At 43.1% G+C, this 21,127-nt stretch overlaps 1 pseudogene; it reads right to left on the reverse strand.

The window, feature by feature from the left end:
- The window catches only part of LOC132658480 (AP-3 complex subunit sigma-1-like), a 166,236-nt pseudogene extending 145,380 nt beyond the window's left edge, over positions 1-20,856 (reverse strand).
- Positions 20,857-21,127: the final 271 nt, after the last annotated feature.

The raw sequence follows: 21,127 nt of genomic DNA on the forward strand, positions 1-21,127 counted from the left end.
AATGATACCTAATGTTTATTAAGCACCTACAAGGTCTTGGACATTTAACATACATTTGCTTGTTTAATTCTTAAAAAAGTCCTCTGAGATGGCTTATAGGATCCCTATTTTATAGGTGAGGAAATGGAAGTGACCCAACTGGTAACAGATGGGTCCCTGGTTTGAACCCAAAAGTCTGATCCAGAGGCTGGGCTGTTTCCTGCTAGTCTGTTAGGTCAAAAGTCATGATTCTCAAGATTGATCAATTCTTTTGCTGTACAAGGGTGATTAACTCTGATGAGAATCTCCAATAACTTTGTCTTGCCTGATTTGATGGTGTCAGATAGATGAGGATGGTCATCTGTATATATTTGTTTCTTTTTTAAAAAAAATTTATTTATTTTTTAATTGAAGGATAATTGCTTTACAGAATTTTGTTGTTTTCTGTCAAACCTCAATATGAATCATATATCCCCTCCCGTTTGAAACTTCCTCTCATCCCCCTCCCCATCCCACCCCTCTAGGTTGATACAGAGCCCCTGTTTGAGTTCCTGAGACATACAGCAAATTCCCATTGGCTATTTTATCTATGGTAATGTAAGTTTCTATGTTACTCTCTCCATACATCTCACCTCTCTTCCTGTCTCCCCATGTCCATAAGTATTTTCAATCTATATTCCATGGAAATGGGGCTGGTATTCAACAGGAAACACCATAATGCTGGCTATGCTGGTTGTTAAAATCATGACATAAATAGGTATTCATTGTCGCAACCTCCCAGTCCCTTTACCTTGGACTTGCCCCAGAAATTTCCATGTTTCGTATCATCTAGCAACTAGGGCGGAGAAGGCAATGGCACTCCACTCCAGCACTCTTGCCTGGAAAACCCTAAGGACGGAGGAGCCTGGAAGGCTGCAGTCCATGGGGTCGCTAAGAGTCGGACACGACTGAGTGACTTCACTTTCACTTTTCACTTTCATGCATTGGACAAGGAAATGGCAACCCACTCCAGTGTTCTTGCCTGGAGAATCCCAGGGACGGGGGAGCCTGGTGGGCTGCCGTCTCTGGGGTCGCACAGAGTCGGACACGACTGGAGCGACTTAGCAGCAGCAGCAGCAGCAGCTGAAGCGTTAACGTCCTCTTCCTGCACCCTTCGCGTCCTCTGCAGCAGCGTCTCCTGCCTGATCTTCATTAACTCATCTCTACAGAGCAACAAACAGTATCCGCTCTGCCTTTGTCATCTGGTTGGCCGGAGGATCATGGGGAAGGAAATGGCTGAAAACTTGCTTTACAAACTGAGAAATACAACGATCAGGGAGGAAGAGTCACCCCGTGGAGGAGTTTCATTCTCAGCTTGGCAGGGGGCAATGGATGACCTCTGTCCTGCTAGTGTTCCTCAAAGAATGACTAAGAGTTTGTAATGTTTTTCACAAGTGGAGAAATAGGTGTTCAATGTTTTTGTGAAATTTCTAATGCTTTTTGTATTTTAAGTTCTTACAGAGTGTATGATTCTTTTTTTCTTTTTTTAACTTTAGTTGCTTTCTCTTCTCTTTTCTCCAAATTACACTCTCATTTTCACTCATTCATAAGTGTAATCAGAATGTGTACCAGTTAACAGGAAATCAAAGATTTAAAAAATTGATGCTGTTTGCTAATTGTTACTTTGAGAAACATGTAGATGAAATACTAGATTTTAAATTTATTTCAAATTTAGTTTTCATCCTCAAACTTACCACCCTAGTATTCACTCATTTTAAAATGAATATTTTTAATTACCTTCTTTCCTACAGCATAAATCTTTATTTTGTTTATAAACATATATTAGTTTTTAAATTATTTTCTTTGTTAGCACTAACACCTTACCATTTTGCTTGAAGTTTTACAATTTTTAAAACAAAGATTCTATTATTTTAAGGTTGAGCATTTTCTTTTTGTGTTATCTTTTTTTCTCTCTCAAATAGCTTAAAGAGATAAATTCATATACATTCTATTTACCCATATAAAATGTACAATTCAGCAGCTTTTAGGATATTCACAGAGTTGTGCATTCATTACCAAAAATAATTTTAGGACATTTTCATCATCCCCCAAAGAAACTTGTACCTTTTAGTAGTGACTCTCGTTTATCCCAGTCCTGTTTCCTGCACCCCACTCCAACCCCAGCTCCAGACAACCACTATCTACATCCTATCTCTGTAGATTTTCCTGTTCCGGACAGTTCCTAAAAGTGGAATGATGCACGATCTACTCTTTGGTGAATGACTCCTTTCAACTGGCATAATGTTTTCAAGGTTTCTATGACAGCTTGCTAAGACGTCATGTGTCACGCTCAGCTAGCTCCTGTATTTCATTTTTAAGTGTGTTTCTACATACTAACTCACCAAATCGACCAAACACATGTAGGGATGGTTTTGACAGCTGTGGTTTTGTAGGCTAGGAACAGGACAGCCTGGGGAATGCTCCTTCCAGTCCTGTTTCTGGGGAAACTCCTGGAGGGGGTCTCCATACAGGCTCCCCCCGCCACCCAGTGTTCAGTCTGGGATGAATACCTGACTCAGTGGATCTTCCCTGAGACATGGGGTCTCACACCTCCTCTAGAGATGTGGCTGGAGAGGGTCATGTCTGATGCTATGTGGAAGAAGGAGGTACACAGTAGAAGAGAAGGAAACCCACGCGAAGAGATGAGCCATTTGGGACACCTGGGGCATTTGCATTTCTGACTCCATTTATATCTGAGGCCCGAATGCGTCCCTGGCCCTCCTCTGCTGCCTGTGGGGCACCCTGTTGTACGCTTTACCATATTCCGTGCCAAGCATTTGGATATGGGAATGACTGCTGCAGGAAAGAATCTCGGGGACTTCCCTGCTGGTATCTGCCGGGGAGGTTCTTGCAATCTGCCTTGTAGTGCAGGGGACAGGGTTTCCACCCCTGGTCAGAGAGCTAAGATCCCACATGCTGCAGAGCAAATAAGCCCATGCACCACAATTATTGAGCCTGTGCTGTATAGCCTGGGAGCTGCAACTAGAGAACCCACTCGCCAGAACTGCTGATGTTGCGTGTCACAGCTAGAGAGTTCGTGTACCACACGGAAGATCCCACGTGCCGCAACTAAGGCCCGACACAGCCGAACTGAAAAATAAACATCAAACAAGCAAAGTATCTTGGGAGAGTTCAAAAGTGTGGGTCAGCTATTTCTGGAGGTACCATTTTAATGGATAATCAAGACCTAGGTTAACTGATCTTAATATTTAGCAATCTAGGTATTTTATGTTAGTTGAAGATGTCTTCTATTAACAAACTTAAGTTCTCCATTAATGCTAATGATGCATCATCAAATTTTGGAGAATATACACAAACTTAAAATCATTAAAAATGCATTACCAAGCACATGCTTATATGGAACACATAGAATTTTTCCTTGCACATTTCATATGTTTGAATAAACAGGTGCTCTTTCTTACTGGGGCTTGTTCAGTATCATGAAATAAGTAATTGGAAATTGAAGACAGGGAGAAATCTCAGGCATGCAGAACATTTTTTTACTTCAAGTGTACATTTTAAGATTTTGTATATGCATTAAATAAATACTTTAAAAAAATCTCTAAAATGCAGAGTTAACCTATTACTACTTTGTAACATTACATTTCTTTGCTGTTTAAAGAGAAGGTTTGGGTCTTTACACCTGAAAATGTATGAGATTATGAATATTTTTTGTTTACTCAGGTGCATATAAAAGATAAACTCTAAGAAAAAATCCTGACCCCTTTAACTACTTTCTTTCTGCATGGATCTGTGTCATAGGAAGGAAGTCTTGGCATTTATAATAATTCTGCATGTTTGGTAGAGATTCCTGGCCTTTTTATAGGCAACTTTTGTTTATCCTCCCCAGTGTCCTATTTTACCACTATTTGCAGACAAACCTTAACATCAATTCTTTTTACTAGCTTATAAAACGGCTGCTTGTGCAAAGCTCTGAAGGACCAAGATAAGAAAAAGAAAAAAAAAATATGTGTCTAAGAAATGAGGATGGGGAAGAGAAAAATATGGTGAGTCAAGATGAAGGAGTAGATCATCAAGAAGTCAAGAGATAACAAATATTGGTGAGGATGCAGAGAAAAGGGAAAGCTTTGTGCACTATTGATGAAATTGTAAACTCGCATAGCCTGTATGAGAAATTGTATGGAGGTTTCTCAAAAATAAAAATAGACCTACCATATGATCCAACCATCCATTTCTGGGAATATACCCAAAGGAAATGAAAACACAACATGGATTCAAAAAGATAGCGGCACCCCCATGTTCATAGTGGCATGATTGCAATAGACAAAACATGGAAGCATCCATCAATAGACAATAAAGAAATTGTGATACACACACGTACATACACACCAGAATATTATTCAGCCATAAGCCCCCAGGAAATCCTACCATTTGTAACAACGTGAATGGACCTTGAAGCCACTATGCTGAGTGAAATTACTGAGACAGAAAGACACACCCTGTATGTGGCAGAGGGTGGGTTTGAGGGAGAATGGATACATGTATATGTGTGGCTGAGTTCCTTTGCTATTCATCTGAAACTGCCATAGCATTGTTAACTGGCTATACTCCAATGCAACATAAAAAGTTTAAAATATATGAAGCAAAAAAAGAAAGATATATAGGATATAATCTCACTTATATGTGGAATCTAAAAGGAAAAAATTAAACTTATGGAAAAAGAAATTAGACGTGTAGTTACCAGAGACAGAGGGAAGAGGGTGGGGAAATTGGAGGAAAGCGGTCTAAAGGTATACACTTGAGGTTATAAGATAAATGAGCTCCTCTGTCCATGGAGTTCTCCAAGCAAGAATACTGGAGTTGGTTGCATTCCCTTCTCCTGGAGATCTTCCCAATCCAAGGGTTGAATCCTGGTCTCCTGCATGATAGGCAGATTCTTTACCATCTGAGCCACCAGGGAAGCCCCTGCATGAGTGCAGGGGATATAATGTACCAGGCGATGACTAGAGCTGACACTGCTGTGTGACACTCAGAAAAGTTGTTAGGAGAGTAAATCCTATGAGCTATCATCACAAGGAGAGTATTTTTTCCTTTCCTTTCTTTCTTTTTTTGTTGTATCTGTATGAGAAGATGGTTGTTAGCTAAACCTCTTTAAGCAGCGGTCATGATTTCACAATATATGTAAATCAAACTGTTGTGCTCTACACCTTAAACTTATTACAGCAATATGCATCTATTATTTCTCAATAAAACTGGAAAAAAAAGGCTCTCCTAAAAAAACAAAACTGAAGAGGGAGTGGGATCTGAACCGGGTTTCTGACAAGCCAGAGAGCATAATCCCTCAGGCAGGTGCAAGAGGCAGGTGGTGCCAATCCCAGGAGGGTGAGGTCCTGGATCTACGAGGTGAGCAGCGAGCCCTGTCAATGAGCGCTGAGTCTACATCAGGCGGTGGGTCCGATTTTAGGAGTCTGCAGTCAGCTGGAAGGTGCAGGACCCCACAGATGGGCAAAGTTTCTCATTCAGGTAGAACATGGGGCCTGGTGGACTCATGCTGAGATAACACGGGAGGCTGGGAAGATCCAGGGTGTGAACCTGCGACGGTCATCTGAGCTGCATGTATCACGTAGGATGGGGACTTCTCAAGCTGTTTACTTGGAGCACTGCCCAGGACTGGTGGAAACAGAGCTGACTGGGCCCTGAGGTCTAAGCTCTCCGTCAATCACAAAAGTTCCTTTTATCTGGTTTTAGTACAAGTGTATGGGGGTGCAGTTTGTAGAAGATTTGGGAGAGAAAAAGCGTTCTGTTGCTGTGTTATGGAACAGTTCAAAATCGTCCATCAGAAAGTATTTCTTCAGCCTGATGTTACAAGGAGACCCAGAGCTGCTCTGGTGGGTGCTGAGGTTGTCCTTGTGTCTGGGGTTGGATGGGCTTCTCCATCTTCCAAGGAAGTCACTTTGCTCTACTGTCAGTGGTCACTGAGGTCATGGAGAGGCTGTGGAGGAGGTACAAGGAGGGAATACTTCCTGGGAGAAAGGTGAGGTTATAGGAAGTGATATTAGGGGAGATCACTGGTAGGTAAATGTTCTTCAAGGAGAGGCTACAAATATGCCTCGTGACCACTGGCCCAATAGCAGTTAGGAACTAAGGGTCACATAAGCAAAACACTAAGTTCCAGTACTATATATCATCTAACCGATGGTTAGGTCCAGGAGGGCACTATTTTACTTCAGCTTGTGGGCAGCAGGGCTTGCCAAATGACTGATCTGCAAAACTGAGTCAGCCCTGCAGACAGGGAAATAAATCTGACCTCAGCCGAAAACCAAATCTAGTAGCTTGATCAAATTTCATCAGTGGCTTGATTCAAGTTACATAGACATTCAGTGTGGATGAACACATGGTCTCTGGGTAGGGAGGGAAAGAGGCGCCTCTGTGGATCACACCCTCAGCCCATTCCCCTTCATCTCTTGCATGAGGTTCTGCAGGCCCAACGAGACTGAATGGGGAGTCACCCAGAATGAAGGAATAGCACTGCTCATTACACAATGAACTTTTGAAGACTGTAGACCACCAAGTGGGGAAGTCAGAGGACCACTTGCATAAAGAAGAGTTGCTTGAGTGTGTAAAAAAATAAAATAAAGCAGGCTCCTAGACTTCATCTAAAATCTACAGAACACAAATTTCTGAGGGTGGGGCTCAGGAACACACATTGATGCCAAGTCCCAGGATAACTCTTAGGCATTCTAACCTTTGAGAACTATTGCTTTAAAGACCAGAATGGCTCTGATATGAAGCTATAAATCTGGAGCAATGTGACTCCCTGTTGCCCTCCATGGTGTTGTTCCTGACTAAATGACAAAGACTCTACAAATTGTATTGCAGGGAATTACAGTGTCTCAAAAATTGCTGTACCAGAGGTAGGGATGAATCATACGGTAAATTGACCTGTGACTGCTTGCTGGCAGAAGGAGGGGAAATCTTGAGATGGAGGAGAAATATTGGAGATTGTGCCCGCAAGGGGATCCCTCATTGAGATTTTAATTTTTATTTCCTTTTCCCTTTGGACTCTGGGAATAGTCATGTTTGACGCCCAGGAATACTTATTCCCTGGTTAACGCACATGCTTCAGTGAAGGCTGTTGCACACATACAGTGTGTCTTAAGACATACATGGTGTCTTAGGGGAAATCAGGGGCAGACCAGCGAAGGGAAGTGTGGCTTCCTAAGACTCACCCATGGCAGAGGCCAGCGTGTATAGCCAGCACTCATTGTAGGCTGGGGCTTACAGAAGTCCATGCTGGGGCAGCGGCTCATGCCACCGCATGGCTGGGAGAAGAACAAGACAAGGATTAGTTCAGTTCAGTCACTCAATCGTGTCCGACTCTTTGTGACCCCATGGACTGCAGTACACCAGGCCCCCTGTCCATCACCGACTCCCAGAGCTTGCTCAGACTCATGTCCATCGAGTTGGTGATGCCATCCAACCATTTCATTCTCTGTCATCTCCTTCTCCTCCTGTCTTTAATCTTTCCCAGCATCAGGGTCTTTTCCAATAAGTCAGTTATTCGTATCACGTGGTGGAAGTATTGGAGTTTCTGCTTCAGCATCAGTCCTTCCAATGAATATTCAGGACTGATTTCCTTTAGGGTGGACTGGTTGGATCTCCTTACAGTCCAAGGGACTCTCAAGAGTCTTCTCCAACATCACAATACAAAAGCATCAATTCTTTGGTGCTCAGCTTTCTTTATAGTGCAACTCTCACATCCATACATGACTACTGGAAAAGCCGTAGCTTTGACTAGACAGACCTTTGTCAGCAATGTCTCTGCTTTTCAATAGATTTTCTAGGTGACAAGGGTAAGAGCTATCAATTGCCGCTGTCCCCACTTCTGCCTTTCTTTTTGTCTTCAACCAACTCCAAACAGATTTTTATCTCTACTATCCTTATAACTGCTCTTCCCAATGTCTCCAGTGACATTTTATTGCCAAATTCAATGATAGGCTCAAAGATCTCCTGTTTGCCCTACCAATAGGCATTTGCTCCAGTTGACCGTTTGCTTGTTGGAAACCTCTTCCCTTCACTTCCAGATCAGCCTTCAGTCTTGGTTTTCTGCTCCCTCACTGGGGGCTCCTTTCAAGTCTCTGTTACTTATTCTTCCTCAACATTGATGTCACCTAGGACCCAGTACTTGGGTATTTTCTGTTATTACCTTTACTCAACCCATGGATGGATGACTCTCAATATATTTATCTCTAGCTCCAACCTCTTCTTGCTTATAAATCCAACTGCTGACTGGCCTTCTCCATTGGGATGTGAAAGTGTTGAAAGCATTAGTCACTCAGCTGTGTCCGACCCTTTGCAACCCCATACACTGTAGCCTGCCAGGCTCCTCTGTCCACGGGATTCTCCAGGCAAGAATACTGGAGTGGGTAGCCATGTGACATGATGCTAATTGAACATATCCAAGTTAAACTCGCATTTGTCCTGCTGCTGCTCCAAATCTGCTTCTTCTCGGCCTCCCCCACATCCCCTACTGCGAGGTCTAAAGGCTTGGAGTTATCCCAGTCCATAACCAGTCCAGTAGCAAGCCCTGCTATCTCTACACCAGCACGCTATGCCCAAGATCTGTCCACTTCTCAACATCACTACTCAAATAGTGGCCCTAAGCACTATGATCTCTCACCTGAATTTTTGCCATAGATCTAGATAAAAATCTAACTTTCCTGTGCTTCCAACAGTAAAGGATTAACTCAGCAGGCCTGGGTTGTCCAAACCTTGCACATTTCAAAGAAAATTAGCCTTTTTCTGGCTCCTGGTTACCTCTATGATTTTGGAATGTCCAGCCCCCAAAGTGTTACTCTCCAGGAATCAGACGAGAGCCAAAACTCTTTATTGTGGCAAAATATACATAACATAAAATTAACCATTTTAATCATTTTTAGGTGTAAAATTCAGTGGTATCAAGTTCACTTCCAATATTGTGCAATATTCATCACTATTCATTTCCAGAACGTTTTCATCTCCCCAAACTGAAACTCTGCATTCATTCCACAATACCGCTTTCCCCTTTCCCTTCAGCCCTGGTAACTTCTATTTTATTTTCTGTCTCTATGGATTTACCTATTCTAGGTCCCTTATACAAGTGGAATCATATTAAAATATTTGTCTTTTTGTGTCTGGTTTGTTTGGCTTAGCATAAGGCTTTTAAGCTTCATCTATGGTATAACATGCATCAGAATTTTAATTTCTTTATGGCTTAATTACATTCCAGTGTGTGTTGTTGTTATTCAGTCCCAAAGTCGTGTCCAACTCTTTGAGACCCCATGAAGTTCAGCATGCCAGGCTTCCCTGTCCTTTACTATCTCCCTGAGTTTGCTCAAACTCATGTCCATCGAGTCAGTGATGCCATCCAACCATCCCATCCCCAGTCACTCCCTTCTCCTCTTGCTCTCAATCTTTCCCAGCATCAGGGTCTTTTCCAGTGAGTCAGCTCTTCTCATCAGGTGGCTAAAGCTCTGGAGCTTCTGCATCAGTCCTTCCAGTGAGTATTTAGGGTTGATTTCCTTTAGGATGGACTGGTTTGATCTTTTTGTAGTCCCAGGGACTCTCAAGAGTCTTCTCCAGCACCACTGTTTGAAAGTTTGTTTTCACCATTTGGTTATTGTGAGTAATGTTGCTGTGAACATTGGTGTACAAGTATCTGAGTTCTAGTTTTCAGTTCTTTTCATGTATATCTAGGAGAAGAATTCCTAGGTCATATGGAAATTGTATTTAACTTTTTGAAGAGCCACCCAGCTATTTTCCACAGTGGTTGTACCATTTTATGTTCTCACCAGCAATACATTAGGGTTGCAATTCTCAGCATCCCCACCAATATTCATTATTTTCAATTTTTAAAATATTGCTGCCATCTTAATGGGTATGAAATGGTATTGCATTGTGGTTCACACAGTCAATACCTCATCATATTGCGTGTGAATTGACAAAGAGACTTGGGTCTCTCCTTGTCCTCATTTGCCTTTCTCACTGTATTTGTCCACTGTTGTTCATGGCTCTTTGTAAAATGCCCCTGTAATAGATTGTCTTGTTGGCTCCCTTCTCCCTGCACAAATCAACACTCTCCTGCCTGCAAAACAATTTTCTGTCTACCCAAACTTCTGTCCCCACAGAGGTGTTCCTTAAATAGTTGCTGAGTAAACAAATTCATGTATGGATGTGAGAGTTGGCCTGTGAAGAAGGCTGAGTGCCAAAGAATTGATGCTTTTGAACTGTGGTGTTGGAGAAGACTCTTGAGAGTCCCTTGGACAGCAAGGAGATCCAACCAGTCCATTCTGAAGGAGATCAGCCCTGGGATTTCTTTGGAAGGAACGATGCTAACACTGAAGCTCCAGTACTTTGGCCACATCATGCGAAGAGTTGACTCACTGGAAAAGACTCTGATGCTGGGAAGGATTCGGGGCAGGAGGAGAAGGGGACGACCGAGGATGAGATGGCTGGATGGCATCACTGACTCAATGGACGTGAGTCTGGGTAAACTCTGGGAGTTGGTGATGGACAGGGAGGCCTGGCGTGCTGCGATTCATGGGATCGCAGAGAGTCAGACACGACTGAGCGACTGAACTGAACTGAAACAAATTCATAGACTTACTAACAGAGACTCTTTCCTGAGAAAACTTAGAGTCAAGTGTACAACTTTGTTTTATTTATTTTTGGTCATGCAGCATGTGGAATCTTAGTTCTCTGACCAGGGTTGAAACCTGTGCCCTCTGAGTTGACATCAGTGTGTTAACCACTGGATCACCAGGGGAATCCCTAGTATACAATTTTAAAATGAATGAGTCATAAGAAAGACTCAGATAAGGGGGAATCAGGATAGAGGGGATTCATGGAGGAGGATGGGAATGGAAGAATGAGCAGGAGCTTGGGAGGAAGAGAGAAAGGCACCTTCAACAAAGGAGAACGTTGCATGTGTCTCTTTTGGCCGAATCTTAAGGTATGCAAGAAAGGAACGTGTCCTTACTTTGAAAGACTTGAATGTCATGGTTAGGAGTTTTGAATCCACTTAGTAATCAATCTGGACTTAAAGTTTTTAAAAGTCCTAGAGTTGCAAGGAAAGACAACACCTCTGTGTGCTCTATTGTGCTTAGGTTTAGAGAAACAAGGTCCCAGAAGCAGGGGAATGGCTGGTAAGACCACTGGAACAATAAAAGTGCATATTTATTAATGAAGGTGGGGACTAAGATAGCAGCAGCAGAAAAAGGACATTTGGAGGTTGTTTTGAGTGATACTTTAAAGAAAAAGCCAATCAATAACTGAAATGCTCTCAGGAGGAAGGGGTAAAGGAAGATTCTGAAATTCTGAGCCTTGAGGATTGGGAGGCTGGAGGAATCCTACTAATAGAAACATAGAATCCACGCAAGGAAGCACGTTTAAGATGAAAATGTTGAAAACATGCAGGCTAAAGTGTTGCTGTGTTATTTCCTAGGAAGAGACTAACATGTAAGGTTGTAACTCAAGGGAAAAGTCAGGGGTACTAGTGTAGATTTGGAAAATGCCTTTATCACGATGATGTTGGAAAAAGTGTGGCTCTAGAGTACGTATAGAGAAGAGAGTAAGGAAAGAGCTGATGATGAAGGCCAATCATTCAGGAATGTTTCTAAAGGAGGAAGATGGGTCAGAATGCAAGAGAGAAACAGGGCTCTCTTCACAGCCCATCGAGGAGAGAATTTCTAGGAGAAAGTGATCAGCTCTGTTCTGAAGTTACAAAGAGGTGTTTGAAGGATGCTTTGGATTTTGGCAATTAATGTTAAGTAATTCACAACCTTTGAGAAGATAGTTTATATTCACTGGAGGAGGTAAGGCAGAATAAAATATCAGAGAATAGAGCAGAGAATGTGAGGATGATGAATGGAGGTTCCTCTTTCAAGATGATTAGCAATAAAGGCTGGGGGATGGGGGATAATAGAAGAGCTGGAGGGGGGAGGATTTCCTAAAAATGGGAAAACAAGGGTAGCAGCCCTGCCCTAGAGCTGAAGGTCCTGGTGTCTGTAATGTCAGTGTGGGAGACTTAGCATTGTCTATGGTTTTGTTATTTTAATTATTATTATTTTTTAATGGCAACTAAAGGTGTACAGACTATGTTAAATTAATATTTTTAAGGTGTAATTTTTCAGTTCATTTAGAACATGCAAGTATGGTCTTTTTAAGCAAATGAAATACTTATGATATGGACTTTCTTCTAATTTTGGATTCACCATGACTTTATAATACCAACTAATGAAGATATTTACACTACCTGCCTAAACTTGTGTGTGTGTGCTTAGCTGCTCAGCCGTGCCTGACTGTGACCTCACGGACTGTAGCCTACCAGGCTCCTCTGTCTATGAAAGTCTCCAGGCAAGAATACTGGAGTGGGCTGCCATTCCCTTCTCCAAGGGATCTTGCCGACCTAGGGACTGAACCTGGGTCTTCTGCATTGCAGCTGGATTCCTTACCACTGAGCCACCAGGGAAGCCCATCTGCTTAAACATCAGTTCAGTTCAGTTCAGTCGCTCAGTTGTGTCCGACTCTTTGCGACCCCTGAATCGCAGCACGCCAGGCCTCCCTGTCCATCACCAACTCCCGGAGTTCACTCAGACTCACGTCCATCGAGTCAGTGATGCCATCCAGCCATCTCATCCTCGGTCGTCCCCTTCTCCTCCTGCCCCCAATCTCTCCCAGCATCAGTTTTTTCCAATGAGTCAACTCTTCGCATGATGTGGCCAAAGTACTGGAGTTTCAGCTTTAGCATCATTCCTTCCAAAAGAAATCCCAGGGCTGATCTCCTTCAGAATGGACTGGTTGGATCTCCTTGCAGTCCAAGGGACTCTCAAGAGTCTTCTCCAACACCATAGTTCAAAAGCATCAATTCTTTGGTGCTTAGCTTTCTTCACAGTCCAACTCTCACATCCGTACATGACCACTGGAAAAACCATAGCTTTGACTAGATGGACCTTTGTTGGCAAAGTAATGTCTCTGCTTTTGAATATGCTATCTAGGTTGGTCATAAGTTTTCTTCCAAGCAGTAAGCATCTTTTAATTTCATGGCTGCAGTCACCATCTGCAGTGATTTTGGAGCTCCCCAAAATAAAGTCTGACACTGTTTCCCCATCTATTTCCCATGAAGTGATGGAAATCCATGATCTTCGTTTTCTGAATGTTGAGCTTTAAGCCAACTTTTTCACTCTCCTTTTTCACTCTCATCAAGAGGCTTTTAAGTTCCTATTCACTTTCTGCCATAAGGGTGGTGTTATCTGCATATCTGAGGTGATTGATATTTCTCCAGGCAATCTTGATTCCAGCTTGTGCTTCTTCCAGCCCAGCGTTTCTCATAAATTAGCAGGGTGACAATATACAGCCTTGACGTACTCCTTTTCCTGTTTGGGATAAGTCTGTTGTTCCATGTCCAGTTCTAACTGTTGCTTCCTGACCTGCATATAGGTTTCTCAAGAGGCAGGTCAGGTGGTCTGTATTCCCATCTCTCTCAGAATTTTCCACAGTTTATTGTGATCCACACAGTCAAAGGCTTTGGCATAGTCAAGAAAGCAGAAATAGATGTTTTTCTTGAACTCTCTTGCTTTTTCCATGATCCAGTGGATGTTGGCAATTTGATCTCTGGTTCCTCTGCCTTTTCTAAAACCAGTTTGAACATCAGGAAGTTCACGGTTCATGTATTGCTGAAGCCTGGCTTGGAGAATTTTGAGCATTACTTTACTAGCGTGTGAGATGAGTGCAATTGTGTGGTAGTTTGAGCATTCTTTGGCATTGCCTTTGTTTGGGACTGGAATGAAAACTGACCTTTTCCAGTCCTGTGGCCGCTGCTGAGTTTTCCAAATGTGCTGGCATATTGAGTGCAGCACTTTCACAGCATCATCTCTCAGAATTTGAAATGCTTAAACATAGAACTTTGCAAATACTAGGTTTTTCTCAGTGTTTCTTTAAGAAACATAGCATGCAAAATTCAAAATTTTTAACATAGGTACTTAAATTATACATGGAATATATGTTCATAGTATTGCAAAATTCATGCAACTTCTTTGGAAAACATAGCTTCTTTGGAAAATGGACTGTAAAACTTAATAGATTTTCCATTTTGTAAACTGGAATATTATATCTTAGTTTGTTTTTCAGTGCTCACTTTTTATTCTTTGTTCATTTAACCTGCCAATTGTTCTTTTTTTATGGTAAAGTGGCTTTTAGTATTTGTTTCTTTAAAAATTTTGGTGCCTTTTCAAACCGGCATGTTCTTAAAGTATTTTTCTTCCTTGATTAAAAGCGTGTATTTAATCACATCAACTATACCAAATGAAACTAAGCCATACTGTTTTTAAGCCAATTAAGAAAACTGCAATTTTTAAATGTAACATTTTGGGGTGATGAACACACGAGACTTGACTTGATTTAGACTGAAAGAAACTGCCTTAAGAAATTCACTGAAAGTTTTAGTATTGTCTGAAAGTTTCAAAAGAGGGAAAAAGAGCAGTTTTGTTTTACAGTAAAAAAAAAAAAAGTCTGGTTATTCTACAATATGAAAGAAGATAAAGCAAATTCAGGGTGCACAATAAGTTGCAGAAAGTGAAATTTATCTCCCTGAAAATAATAAATTTGAAAAGAACAATGAAAATGTACTGAAAATTTGAAAGCATTAGGTCAGTTTTGATGGATTTATTCATAAAATGGAGGCGATGCTGGTGAATATTTAAAATACTATATGGGTGATACGTGGAAAGAGCGAGTTACAGTTTAATTTTTTCTATTAAAATAACAATGATCACAGTCTTTAAAAAGATCTTTTGAGTGGGGCTGGTGTGGACCAAAATTCCCCCCTCTTCTCTGGCTGATTTGTAATTACTGATACATTCAAGTACACGTTGAACATGCATGTGAAATATATTTGGCCAGTGGAAATAAAAAATAGAAAAGACTGTAAATAGATCAACCCAAATGAATTCTCTGTCTAAATGAATCATGCAATTAAACAAACAAAAAGCAAGCACAGAAAGAAAAATGGAAAAAAATTGATTTGGGGTGTTAGAACTGGAGGGGTTGGGGACAGAGGTGTGATGGGAAGAGAAGGGGAGGGAAGGATCAGGATGTGGGGTGGGGGGAGAATGTACCCTGAGGCTCCCTCCTCCAAGAATGAAGAGACAGAGACGCTGCTGAACAAAACTTGGGTCCCCTAAGCCATGGGCAGGAAAGCCAGTCTATTGACGCTGGGTGTAGCGAAGGCAAGTGCAGCGCTTATTGGGGGCACCATGTAAGGAGTCCTGGAGAGCTTAAAAGGCCTGCACCTCCCGAAGGCTGTCAGGGCAAGACTTTTAATGACAGAGTGAACGAGATGGGGTGTGAGGTGTGTGATCAACTCACGGATGTTCTCCTAATTGGTTGGTGATGAGGTAATCAGGAGTCAACATCACCAACCTCTGGTTTCAGCCTGTCTGGGGTCTGTGTGCTCTGGGGCAGCATACAGTGGGGGTTTCAGTATTTGCAAAAGACCTCAAAGAACACTGCTCAGAATATTATCTGTAGCCCTTGAGAAGGAACTAGAAGTCTTTGGCTTTGTTTAATGGCTATCCTGTTATTATTTTGTCTGGCTTGATTGTTTATCTTTGCTTCTGCATTTTCTCACTCTGCTGATTCAGTTTCTCCTCTGGGACTCAGGGAAGGTCTAGGAGGTTCAAGTTTATCTACAGATAAGAGTCAGGTGGAGGACATGGCAGGGAGGGAGTAGGGCTGTTCTGGGAGGGTTCCATAAGGTTACAGAAATGATGGCTAGAAAGATCCTGGGAGTTCTGGAGGAGGAAATTCAGGGAGTTTTGTCTGATTCCCTTGATCTTAGGGATGTAGGAGGAGGCAAGGCCATTGTCTTGGGACAAGGTTAGACACGGGAAGGGGTTAGACAGGTGGTTTGAGCAGGGGAAACACAGTTTGTATGAGTGCAGTGGGCAGGGGATGGCAGCAATGTGAACGCACTTCAGGTATTTCTTGAAAAGTGTTTCAGAAGAAGGCGGAGCATGAAGTCAGTTGAGCATTGGGCCCATTTTTTTTTTTTTTTTTGCCTTTAAAAAGTGCAGGGCTCATGGGTGGAAGGCTTCCCACCTTCCCATGTGGTAAAGCATCAGTGGTAAAGTATCTGCCTGTCAAGCAGGAGACGCAGGTTCAAACCCTGGATTGGGAAGATCCCCTGGTGTAGGAAATGGCAACCTACTCCAGTATTCTTGCCTGGGAAATCGCATGGATGTAGGAGCTTGGTGGCCTACAGTCCATGGGATGTCAAAGAGCTGACCACGACTGAGTGACGAAACCACCACCCCCACTGGGTGTCGGGGGGCGGTCTGGAGCCCTCCCCACACCTCACACTCAGCATACTCTGTCACCTCTGGGCATACACACAGGTTGGGGGAGGGACGGTCACACTTCTGAACTGGGTGCAGCCGTCAGCACCCTGGGCTCTGAGATTATTTCAGCCTCTCATCTTTCCCCCTGAGCCACTTTATCCTGTGAAAAACACGTGCTTGAGACACAGCTCACACGATTTTGGCTTTATATACTCTCCCATCTGAATCTACTCTGTGATCTCAGAAACAAAACGTAGAAGAAAAATGGAAAAGCAAAGAAGAAAGAAAGAAAGAGTAATCTCCATTCGCAAAACCCTTATCAGAAAATTTCAGAGTTATCGCCATGCCTGCTCTAGGCAGTCTTCCGTTATCGGGCTTAGAAGCTGGGCTGGGACTTGGCAGGGAGAGAATGCCAGGGGAATCGGAGGAGTGCAGAGGTGGTTTGTCTAACTCCAGTTCACGTTCCTGATGAATCGATGACTTCTAAGAAGTCATATTCTCACAAAGTCACCGTGTCTTTAGGCTGTGGTCCTGTATTTTGTCTCTATTGCCCTTCATCATATCTCTCTTTTCTCTTAACTAATCAAAATCATTCAGGCTCTGTGATGCCCCATCCACTTCGATTAAGAATAGTTCTGCAGTTTGGTCCTTGGTTTGATCTAAGAAAATTAGGTGAACGTTGATGGGGATACGACCATGGGCAGGCCCTGGGTCTAGTGCTGTGAGTGGACAGGGCTGAGCAGGAAGACACAATGCAGGCAAAGAGGCCGAGCCTGGCAAATGTGGGGTCAGAGAGGGACAGGGTCTGGGAGATGGCTTCCAGTTAGAAGGGCTTGGGAATGAGTGAGTGGGGCGTGACTTTAGAACCGGGCTTGCAGGGTTTAAGCGATGAGGCAAGATTTGGGCCAGATGCTAGGGAGAAGGGGGTGGTCTTCCTGGTGGAGGAAACCAGGTGAGCGGTGAGCGGAGGCGTGGTGGTGGGGGTGGGGGTGGAGGTGGGGAAGGGCAGAAAGGAAGCCAGGAACACTCATGGGCTGCACTAAAAGCCGTGTGAAGAGGGGTGGAGGCGCCCTAGACTTGCGTGCTCTGCTTAGGAGTTTGGAACTTTTTCTGAGAGCAGTTCAAAGCCTTTGAAGGCTGCCTGATCATTGCCAAAGCTTTCTCTTTTATCTGCCTGTTTGCAGTTCAATCTGTGCTTCCCAGTTTCATCTGTTAAGAAGGAAACTCTGGAACTTCTTGGGCTGCTCTGAGGTCATTTTTGAATCCTCTGCCCTCCGCTGATCCCACCTTATCTGGGTCCCCCCTCCTCATCTGGGTCCTGCTGTTTCTCTTGGCTCATCTTGACTGCCTGTCAGCACTATCTACACACAGCAGTTTCGCGTGCTTCCCTTTTGAGAGTGCAGAATCACATTTTGCCAGTGTTCAGTTTTAAGAAGTTTTCTCACGTTTTCAAGGATGTAATTAGGAAGAAAACATGTACACGTGTAATGAACCATAGGTGGCATCCGGAATATTGTTATGGTATAGCTGAGATAAAAACACTAAGAAATACAGCAAGTATCTCACACCCTCAGACTTTTGGCCATGAAACCACTTTATTTATTTATAAAAATAAAACTGTTTTTATTTATTTTTTAAAAAATTACAGTGTTGTGATAATTACTGCTCTTCAGCAAAGTGATTCAGTTATACATACACATATGTGTCTGTGTATATATGTATGTGTATATATATATATATATACATTCTTTGTTTAAATTTCTTTTCATTATGGTTTATTGTAGGATGCTGAATATTGTTGTCTGTGCTGTTCAGCAGATCCTTGTGCTTATCTAGCCGATACATGAAAACTTACATCTGTCAACCCCAACCTCCTGCTCCATCCCTTCCCCCTCCTTGGCAGCCTTTATCGGGCTGTTCTCTATGCCTGTGATCCTGCTTCTGCTGCATAGATGGGTCCATTTGTATCATATTTTAGATTCCACATGTAAATGATATAATGTAGTGTTTGTCTTTCTCTTTCTGACATCACTATACATAGAAGTTGACAGATAAGAAAATGAAAAGGAAGATCTTGAGCCTTATCATTTTGTTCAGTAGGCTCAATGATGAAAGTTCTGGAGGATTCTTTTTGTGGCACTCAGTAGATGCTCAATTAAGCATTAGCTATTAGTTCTATTAGAAGAGCTCATGTCTACGTGGGAGGCACCAGGAGATTTTCCTCCCATGCCGGGATCCCTCATTTAGACCCAAAGTTCCACAGTGCAGTGTGTTATTTTTGATGAAAAAGAGCAAGCCATCAAAGGGAACAGTTTGGTACATATGGCACATCCATATGAAAATGCTGATGTCATTTCTTAAAAGGTGATTACTAAAACCCTTATAAAATACTATAATGTAATGTTAAGAGGAGAAAGGCAGAATGGAAAATTGCATATCAACGGGGATTTAAACACTTTAAAAATGAGAGGTGTCTGTTGCACAGACAGCCTCTTGAAGACTGAAGGCTGGACCCAGTGAAAGCAGTCCCCGGGAGGGGCTGACCACATACAGGACTGCAGGCTAAGTCTGAAGCTAAGTGAGCAATAAACATCCCTGAGTATGAATATGTTTTCAAAAGAGACCTATGTAAGGTAAAGAGTGTCATTTGCCTGCATCCAAGTATCAAGAGGAGAAGACAATGGCACCCCACTCTAGTACTCTTGCCTGGAAAGTCCCATGGACAGAGGAGCCTGGTGGGCTGCAGTCCATGGGGTCGCTAAGAGTCAGACACAACTGAGCGACTTTACTTTCGCTTTTCACTTTCATGCATTGGAGAAGGAAACGGCAACCTACTCCAGTGTTCTTGCCTGGAGAATCCCAGGGACGGGGGAGCCTGGTGGGCTGCCGTCTATGGGGTCGCACAGAGTTGGACACGACTGAAGTGACTTAGCAGCAGCAGTAGCAGCAAGTATCAACAAAACTGAATTTGCTTCCTAGCTACTCCCTGCTTTTCCATTTTCTCGTCTTTCCAAATACTTTCCATTTGGGATGTTTCCTCTAAAATTGGTGCACAAATTAATGCTGTTTAACTGAATGTCGTTTGCACACCTCTTACAACCAGACGCTCCTGGTTACGTCCACTGCTGCCCATGGCTAGAGCGTTCACAGAATCGTGAATTGTATCTGTCTTTGTGGTTAATAGATGAACTCGCCCACATTAAGATTTACGGCTGCCTCCTTCCCCAAGTGTCTGGGGACAGAATTGGCACTAACGAGTGACCCCCTGCCTTTCACAGATGCACAGAGTCTGGAAGTTAACTTAGGTAGATGAGCGGGGGGGTTTATGGTAGCGGACCCCTACCATATAGTCATAAAGTCACTAGCACATTATTTGAAGACCCAGAAATAAGACCCTGCTGTTAAAAAAGAGAAAGAAGTGGCCACCGGGTGTTCTGAGCACCCTGCGTGAGGGGAGTTACTGCATATTTCTATTTCTGTGAAGGAAGGTAACTATTTCAGTGTCCTCTTCTCTGATGCTCAGTTCTGATTTTCTTCCCCCTGTTTACCCTCCAGCACTTTCCTGTGATGATATTTATGGACTGTGCTCTCTCAGAGGTGCCTCTCTTCTGGAGCCCTCGGGGGGAAACTATAGCAGCTACTGCTTGTCTGTCCCCCTCCTGTACTGTATACAGGCAGCCATGTAAGGTCAGGATGAGCAGGAGAAGACCTAAGCAACCCCCTCTCAACCCTCCTTTGCTCCTGCTCTGCACCGTGGAATTGAGATCTCACCCTTTCCAAGATGTCCAGCCTGAGAAGTTATTTAAAGAAAGAAAGTGAAAGTGAAGTCGCTCAGTCAAGTCCGACTCTTTGCAACCCCATGGACTGTAGCCTACCAGGCTCTTCTGTCCATGGGATTCTCCAGGCAAGGATACTGGAGTGGGTTGCCATTTCCTTCTCCAGGGGATCTTCCTAACCCAGGGATTGAACCCAGGTCTCCCCCATTGCAGGCAGATGCTTTACCCTCTGAGCCACCAGGGAAGCCCGAGTTATTTAAAATCCTGCTTAAAAAAGCCAGTCTTCTTGCTGCCAGTTCCACCCATACACCCCTCTCATATATGACTGGCACACCTCTGTGTGTGAGTGTCAACACATGGAACTGCTGAGAGGTGGCTCATAAACAGTGAAAGCATGCAGTGAAGAGTTAGCTGACTCTTCATCTTCCTTTCTTCCTAAGCCATCACCTCTTACTCTGGGAGACCCAGGGATCATGCAGGATGCAAACTGGATGGTTCTATAGATGATTTGATAACATTTTCTAGATGAGGAGACGGATGCCCAAAGAACATTCCTCAAGATCACAGGCTGACAAGTGACAGCTGTGGGACATGATCACTTCCATCCCAACCTGGCAGCCTTTTCATCATGGCATTAGACCTACTTGAGTTACATTCTCAATCCTGTAAACATCTAAGAGGCTCTGCAGGAAAAGCCGATTCGCTTCCCAGCTTTGCCCAAACGCCATCTCTTTCATGACACTTTTACAGATGGACCTGGTCGTGAGAGAACTCTGCATCCTCCAATCTCCTTTAGCATTTTTTAAAACTGTGCAGAGTGTTTGGAGTCTACAGTACTGCCATCAATTAGGGTTAATCGGATACATGTTTTAGCCTCCCTGCTAGACAACAGGAGCTTCTCGAAGGCAGCAGTTGCGTCTCTTAAGTTTTTGTTAGTCTCATAATGCTGGCACAGTGCTTGGCAGTGGTGAACATTCAATAGAGGTTTGCTGTGCAAAC

This window comes from Ovis aries, chromosome 23 (genome assembly GCF_016772045.2).
Source record: "Ovis aries strain OAR_USU_Benz2616 breed Rambouillet chromosome 23, ARS-UI_Ramb_v3.0, whole genome shotgun sequence".
Lineage (NCBI taxonomy): Eukaryota > Metazoa > Chordata > Mammalia > Artiodactyla > Bovidae > Ovis > Ovis aries.